Raw genomic sequence first — 9,243 nt, forward strand, 5'->3', positions numbered from 1 at the left:
GCAGAAAGCATCAGGGTGATCGGAGGATCCGGGAATTTGAATTTTGTAGGTGGATGGAATGGACCCTAAAGATCTAATTTCTTCTATATTACCCGGACGAAGGGTAGACTTCACGGTAGAGAACCACAAGGGCACTGCTACCTTATCCTTCCCTTTGCCATGAGTACCGGGAGGACGGAAAGAAGAAGCTTTGGGTTTAGGGGGAGGTCGGGAAGAGACAATAGGGATACCTATGGGGATATGCGCAGATGTGGAAGAAGTAGAGTTTGACATGTTGGAAGAATGGAAATAAACTAGCAGCAAAGGAAAAGGAACTTACAAGAAAAGAAGATGAAAGGTAACTGGTTTCCGGAGTTAAGATTTACACGACGGAGGGCTTGAGAGAGAAATTTGGCAGAGCTTCGCTACGAGTTTGAATTTGCAAATGGTTTTTGAAAAATCGATCACCTACTATATATAGGGGGAAAGATTCATCTACACCGTTGATCCAGAACGAATCGGACGAACCAGATTTTCCTCGGAAGTTGGGCGGAATGATTGTGCGGGATATTTGAAAAGACAGGCTCGGCATTTGAGGCGTTGCAATGATTTCTTGTGGAAATTGAAGAGTTTTCTGACAATATAAATCCTAGGGCTTACGTCAGCAATGGTAATATGACATTATCCTTATCACCTCGGCAAGATAAAACGACACAGTATTTTCCTGACCGGGCACAAAGACTAATCGGGACAGCGAGTATGACTCTAGCCCGACTATTTAAGGATGGAGTGATGATGCCCCTTGATGTCCCCGGGTCTCGGGTAAGACCCGGGATAGGAACATGTATAGTGCCCGGGTCAGGGACATAAGTAATATCCAGTGCATGGACCTGTATTGCCCCCGAGTCATGGATGACTTGGAACAGCATGATCAGTCCGCATAAGTAACTCAAAGCCCGGACAACCTGGGGCAAGGGATAAATAAGTCGGCAAGAAGAGTTTGCAGGAAGGGCTCATCAGGGTCCGGGTAAGTAAATCACCGGGACGCCCCTAAGACAGGCCATTGGATACCCGAATTCTAACTTTACTTCCTGGGATATAAGGTGCCCGGGTGTCCTCGATATAAGTGCCACATTAATTACGTCGACATAGCAGGGTGTGAACAGCCGACCTATCTCTGACAATAATATAAATGGTTGACAAAATTAAGTGGGCTGGATGTGACTAGTATACGATTTGACATGTCAGAATATAGGGTATAATTCGCCGCCCTACTATAATTAATGATCAGCACAAAGAACAAGGTCATTATTACATTCTTCTTTATAAATACCAGGTTCTATCTTTGCATTTATGATCTATCGACACATTAAATACTCTCATTTATTATTTACTCCCCATCTTCCTCACTAATCACACAGCCCTCACTGGGTTACATTGGTTTTCTTGCTTGAGTTCCTCACTGACTTAAGCATCGGAGTGGTCACGCCGGATACCCCTCCGGCGCCCATTCACGTAGTTACTCTCTTGGTTGCAGATCTTGATATCATTGTCCAGGAAGCAAGCTTTTGATCCATACGTCCTGTTCTCATTTTCCTTCATTATTTTGATAGTAGATCCGGCGGAGCATTCGACCCGGCTCGTCCATTTCACCCGGATCACATCACTAACTATCATGTATAAACGGTGCTTCACAAGCTCAGTATGATGAGATAGGATAATCGAACTCATAAGTCATAACAATTGACTCGTGATCATCAACTCCATCAATTTATATTTAATAAAAATTAATTATTAATTAATATAGTTAATAGATTATCCACATCAACTAAATATCCATAATCATTATCCACATCAACAAATTATCCACATGGATGAGCCAATAATACTATTTTAAGTATAATTTATTTCTACTTATTTCTTTGAAATCTATATCGTTTTAAAAATTGCTGACATAATTCCGTACGCTCCATACCACCACCTTAAAAGGTATACATTCTTGAACTTGCCTTTAATTGATTGGAATTTATTTGTATAGAAAAATAATGACGTAATTTTAAAAATATAAAAAAAAACACAGGAATTTGGAGCGTTAATTCATTTATATTATTTGTAATGCAAATAATAATTTTTCAACAAAAAATATCTAAGTAGATTTTAGAACGATCTCCTCGAAACTCGAGTCCGAAACATATATAAAGCTTCATATCTATATAGCACTTTGCCCTGCATAACACTTATTTTCCGGTGTTCTTTGCTGGTGACCGGCTCTGATACCATTCTGTCACGCTACGAGCCCAGGCTCGCGCCCTGCGTGACTGCACAATGAGACCCTACAACAACTACTTCATATTAGTCATTGCTTTACGAAAATGATTAACCCAAGTTGCTATAGAAATCCATTATAATCTCATTATAAACTCATTTTAAATTTTTAATTTTTAAGATGTGAAATAAGAGGTATTACAATAACCCCTCCTTCAGAATGCGACGTCCTCGTCGTGGCCTTACCCCTCGATCCACAAGCACCGAGAATCTACAGGTGGCTCCTACAGTTTCAAGAGGTGGCTCCTACAGTTTCAAGAGGTGGCTCCCGTCATGTAGTACTTTGCTCCGCATGTTCAAGAGGTGGCTTCTATGCACGTCGCATTTTGCCCTGCATAACACTTATTTCCCGGTGTTCTTTGCTGGTGACCGGCTCTGATACCATTCTGTCAGGCCACGAGCCCAGGCTCGCGTCCTGCGTGACTACACAATAGGCCCCTACAGCAACTATTTCGTATTCGTCTCCGCTTTACAAAAATGATTAACCCAATTTGCTATAGAAATCCATTATAAGCGTATTATAAACTCATTTTAAATTCTTGATTTTTAAGATGTGGGACAAGAGGTATTATAATCACCCCTCCTTCAGAATGAGACGTCCTTGTCGCGGCCTGACCCTTCGATCCACTAGCACCGAGAATCTAGAGGTGACTCCTACAGGTTCAAGAGATGGCTCCCGTCGTGTAGTACTTTTCCCCGCATGTTCAACATGTGGCTTCTATGCACATAGCACTTTGCCCTGCATAGCACTTATTTCCCGGTGTTATTTGCTGGTGATCGGCTCTGATACCATTCTGTCATGCCCCGAGCTCAGGCTCGCGTCCTGCGTGACTGCACAATGGACTCCTACAACAACTACTTCGTATTCGTCCTCGTTTTATAAAAATGATTAACCCAAGTTGTTATAGAAATCCATTATAAGCCCATTATAAACTCATTTTAAATCTTTAATTTTTAAGATGTGGGACAAGAGGTATTACATCGATGATCATACACAAACTTGCAGGTGTCGGGGTGATCATTATCTTGTTCAGTCAGTATATATACAAAATTCAAAATCGTCGTCGAGGTTTACGCATCAGTTCATCAATAAATACTTTCTTTAGCTGGAAGAATGGAAAGGTTTGTTACATAATTCGTATGGAAATGTTTGGAAGGCTGTGAGTAAGAAATCTGGTGAAGTGGTAGGTGTAGCTATATTTTGGATTTCAAAGATAAACTAAAAAAGCGAACATTTAATCAATTACATGATGCACAGGTTGCTATTAAGAAGTTGAAAATAAAATATCGTTCGTGGGAATAGTGCATGAACCTGAGAGAAGTCAAGGTTTGTGATTTGTTTCTTTGTTTGTTTATCATTGGATCTCATTTTGTTCGACGTGATGTATTGGTTTTCTTCTTGACAGACGCTGAGAGCAATGAACCATTCAAATATAACAAAGCTCAAAGAAGTTATCCAGGAATATGGTGACTTGTACTTTTTTTTTTGAATACATGGTAATACACACATTATTATTAATTCCCTTAGGCATAGTTTGGTACACTTGATAACTAAATAATTAATAACTTATCATCATTCATCCCATGTTTGGTTCATTTTTTAATATCCCATAAAAATTGGATGGGCCCGTGATAATGGTGGTTCACTATGGAGAAGACATCCCTCTAATGTATAGGGATATCTACATGATAAATAATAAACTCTATGAAATGACATTATTGCCCTCATTTCTCAAGCATTGGGATTTAAATTAGTTTTAGATATTCTTTCGAAAAAAAATTGCTATTGATATTGTTTTAGAACATACATAATTTATATAATTTTAAAAATATATTTTTGTTATTAAAATTTAAAATTAAATAGTTAGTATTAAAATGAATCTATACTATTTACTAAACTTGAGATATTTCGAAATTTCACCAATACTTTATTTTAAAATATCCATAATCAAATTATAAACTCATGAAACAATAAAAAATATTAAAACATAAAATATAAATAAAATAAATATATAAAAAAGTGAAAAACGAACTAGCGTATTGGACACATCAAATTAAAAATTTAAAATATATAAGATTATTTGATAAAGAATTTATTTATAATTGTTTTATGACAATGAAACATATATATACATACACGCATATATATATATCGTAATTTAAGAATTGAGATATACAAGTGCATGATCTCAATAACAATGAAAAATAAAGTTTTTATGATAAGGTTAATTTTGTCATTACAATCTAATATATAAATTTAATCACTCTTATTAAAATAATACCAAACATTAAATACAATATCCTACATCTTATTTATCCTTAACTTATCCTTATATTATATATCACATGTTTATCCTATCATGTGTACTAAACTATGCCTTATCGTGTGTCTTCATTTGCTTTCCTGCCTGTTTACAATCTTTTGTCTTTGAAGAATGCAATCTACTTCAAGTAATTAACAACAGTCGAAAACTATTTTCTGAATCTGAAGTGAGAATATGGTGCTTCCAAGTATTTGAAGGTCTTGCACACATGCATCAACGTGGATACTTCCATCGCGACCTCAAGCCAGGTTAACTGTAGTCTTCATCAAGCTCTGTTAGTTAGTTTATCGATTGGACGAAGTCTGTTAAGTATGTAAAATCTAGTGTTCAATTGCCTTTGTAATGTTTGGTCAAAACATCTTGTTCAATTATTTTGACAGAAAACTTGTTGGCATCAAAGGATCTCATAAAAATTGCACATCTTGGTATGGGCCGTGAGATTGATTCTCACCCTCTATTTACAGATTATGTCACAACACGCTGGTGAGTAGTTGATGCTCTCTCATATAAATAACTTACGATTTTTCTTGGCACTCAACCTGGTTTTATCTTGCAGGTATTAGGCCCCTGAAGTTCTACTTCGTTCTCCAACTTATGGTCCGCCAGTCGGTGCGTATACGACACAAATTAGTTGATGATAAATTTGTTCTCACCTTGTGACATTATATTTTCTTTTTGCTTGGTAGACATGTGGGCTATAGGTGCTATAATGGCTGAACTGTTTACTCTTCGTGTTCTGTTTCCGGGCTCAAGGTACGTACATTCGTCGTCCTCCTTTGAAGATAATGGTGTGCTCATTGGAACATATATTCTTGTCTGGTTTGCATCAAGACAATTCATGATTTACCTCTGAATCATTCAGCATTATGTTCTTCTTTGGTTTTGGCCTTCTCAAAAGAATATTTTTATGAAGTGAAGCAGATGAACTTCATAAAATAAGTTGCGTGATAGGGAGTCCGACCAAGAATGAATGGCCGGAGATCCTTGCACTCGCTAAAGCCATGATTTACAAGTTTCCGCAGGTGAGTGTTTGATTTCCTCCCTAACACTATTTTTATGTACTATACATATTTTTTTTAACTTTATATATATTATCTTCCTGGTTTCCACCTTTCGGCATTGACATCCGGCATTAGCAAAGATGCAATTGATCTTATTAAAGTAAGTCAAACTTTTTTTTGATATCATATTTGTTTTTAAGATTATATTTCTCAATCTCCGTGTTCACAAGTTTTTCTCGCTAAATATAGTCTCTTTGTGTTTGGGATCCATCCAAGAGGCCTACAACGATAGAGGCTCTTAGACACCTTTTTTTCCCCGTTTTGTTTTTAAAAATTTATCTTAAAAACTATTTAAATTCTAAATTAAAATGGAGTTTGATATCTTCTCTATAATATTGCAGAGTTGTTACTACGTCCTGCCATTTTTAAGCTATGAAGATGCTCTTGAAAGTTCACCTCATCAGGGTATTGAAGACCACCACATTATCATGGTGTAGGCGATGCATGCGGTTGGATCACTTGTTAGATCTTATTATGATTGGGATAGAATTAATATATAGTCTATGTTTTTGTTTTTAAAAATAGAATTGGTTGTCTTTGTATAATATAGATTATCTAGAAAAATTTTGAATATTCAATTCGTGGAGAGTTAAATAATGAATTGTAATATATAGTTTTTATTAATTGATTGGAATTTGAATAAAAAAATGATGATGTAAATATAGAAATTATAAAACAGAGTCAACTTGAAACATAGAAAATGACAATGTTATAACTTATAAAAATAAAATCATGTGTGTGTGTGTGTGTGTNATTGAGAAATGATTAATGAATAAATAAAAAACGAGTGGAGATTAAAGTTTCTGTCTATGATGATATTAATTAAGAAACTTTTATAACTGTCTTTCATTATATAAAGTCCATTTTAATAAGCAGACACCATAAACTCATTGGCAAAGGTATTGATAGTATATTCTGTATGGACAGTTAGTTTCCCTCCACATTTTCGCGTGCATCTCTCCAAATGTTTTTCGACTGTATCGAATTTATCGATCATTGTCAGCGAAAAAAAAAGGCCAAGATTGTAGCAAGTTTTTATAAATCTAGAATTTGTTTTACCTATATCTCACACGAGGTAGCTCTCTAATGTCATCAACAAGTTAAGAATTTTAAATAATTTTTTTTATAACTTAATATGAACTTGATTTGATATTCATTTCGGTTTTGTCGAACAAGTTAAGTGTGATAAATGATTTTATAATGGACTACAATGGACTTATATGATAACTTGGGTTAATCATTTTCGTAAAGCGAGGACGAATACGAAGTACTTGTTATAGGAGACCATTGTGTAGTCACGCAGGCGCAAGCTCGGGCTCGAGACGTAATAGAAGGGGATCAGAGACGGTCACCGATAAGAAAAACCGAGAAATAAGTACTATACAGGGATGGATAAGATCGCCAAAAACCCTTCATTTGCCTCGGCAGGTTGGGCCAACCTTCATCTCAGCAGGCTGGAAATCTCTAACTCAACACAACCCAAGATGGGTTGGTAGGGGTCCGACCCACAAAAAAATAAATATAAAAAATTCTTATAATTAATTAAATTATCGTTTCATAAGTAAATATTTATAAAATAAATCTCAACAAAATTTCTAATTATTGATTTCACACTTGTTTATTTTAGACAAATTATTTGACAAAAAAATTCACAAATTTCACTAAAAAAAATACACATATCACTATAAATCCATAATGTATAAAAAAATATTCCCTACCAAGTCTGCGGGCCAACTTGAACCCGCTCACCAAGGCACGCCTGGACCGCGCAGGCTCATTTAGGTCAACCTTAAATGGGTTTGACAAAATTTTAAACCAGCTCATTTAAACTGTTTGGTGGATTGGGCCAACCCAACGGACTCAACCCAAATTGACGGCTTTAATCACAATAATCTTTTGTGTTTCATTCATGAAACTTATAAATGTAAACCACAAAAAAAAATGTTGAGTGCAAATTTTTTTATTTAAACACTTAAGTTCTAACCAACGATTAGAAGTAAAGATATTTAAAAATTAGAAATTTTTTTTTTAAAATAGTATATCATAATAAATTTTTTGACCATATTTGATTAAAATAATTTATAAATATAAACCATAAATATTTAAAAAGAATATAAAAACGAATTAGATATTGGAAACTAAACCACATGTTATAGTTAATACTTTTTTTAAAGATATAATTTAACACTAAAACTCAAACGAGATAGTTTCACGGGTTAATTTTATGAGGCAAATCTCTTATTTGGATAACTATAAAAAATATTACTTTTTATGCAAAAAATTATTATTTTTTATTGTAAATATGGATATGATTGACACGTCTCATGAATAAATATCCATTAAACAGTCTCACAATAGACATACTCTTAATTTTAACATATAATTTCTGGCTAATTACCACAAGTAGAATAAAGAGATTAAAAAAATTAATAATTCTAAAAGAAGGCATATAACTTTTATTTAACATATAATTTCTGGCTAATGACCACAAGTAGAATAATGAGATTAGAAAATTATATCTAAAAAAGACGTATAAATGTTATTTATAATTTTTGGCTAATGACCACAAGTAGAATAAAGAGAGTAGAAAATTATAAAATCTAAAAAAGAAAATCATAGTGATTTTTACCATGTTTTTATCAAATAATTTATAAATGTAAAAGTCATATAACTTTATTTAAACGTATAATTTTTAAAATAAAGATATTAGAAAATTATAAACTCGAAAAAGACATATAACAATGATCTTTTACTATGTTTTATTCAAATAATTTAAAAACAATACCCAAAAAATGTTTGGTAGCGAAAAACTTTTTTTTAAAACGCATAAGTTATAGCCAACATTACAAACAAATGGATTATGATGGATCGGTTCTCACACCTGCGAAAAGTGCTTCAAACACAATATTCTCAATGAGATTCAATAGCTCGTGTTCTAAGAGTGTAAACACCGATGAATTAAATCGATTTTGGTATTAAAACAAGTGGAAAATACTTGAAGTAATCTTTCGTTAAGAAAGCTGATCAGTTTTAAAGCCTTTTTGTTTGTGTGAACTGAATAACTGAAATAAGATGAATCGGTTCGAGTTTGTATCAGTTCAGTTATGGAAAGAACTGAACTGATATCAACTGAACTGATCAAATCAGTTTTAAAGCAATAGTTAAACAGTTAGGAACACAAGATATGTTTATGGATGTTCGGAGACTTCAACTACTCTTATGTCACCTCTTCTACAACCTTGGGTAGGATCCACGAGAAGACTTTGATTTATACGACACCTTGTACAAACCTACTCAGCTTAGGACTTACCCTACTGCCTAACTGAACTCCTAGTCTAGACTGAAGGTAACACCTTTCAGCCAACACATGTTTAACGTCTTTGTGAGAAATACTACATACACAAATTTATTTTCTTCGTGCAAGACTCACTCAACTTATCAATACATTCTTTTTTCTCTATATGTGAGTGATGTTGTGTGTGCTTGTGTGAGAAATGATATATGAATACAACAAGAAAGTATTCTCACACACCAAGGGAAAAATGCTTTTAAAC

The 9,243-nt window shown here is 34.3% G+C and overlaps 1 pseudogene; it reads left to right on the forward strand.

Annotated features, from left to right (window-relative positions):
* Positions 1-654: 654 nt before the first annotated feature.
* On the forward strand, positions 655-6,027 carry LOC140985916 (cyclin-dependent kinase F-4-like; annotated as a pseudogene).
* Positions 6,028-9,243: the final 3,216 nt, after the last annotated feature.

Source organism: Primulina huaijiensis, chromosome 10 (genome assembly GCF_012295235.1).
Source record: "Primulina huaijiensis isolate GDHJ02 chromosome 10, ASM1229523v2, whole genome shotgun sequence".
NCBI classification, from domain to species: Eukaryota; Viridiplantae; Streptophyta; class Magnoliopsida; order Lamiales; family Gesneriaceae; genus Primulina; species Primulina huaijiensis.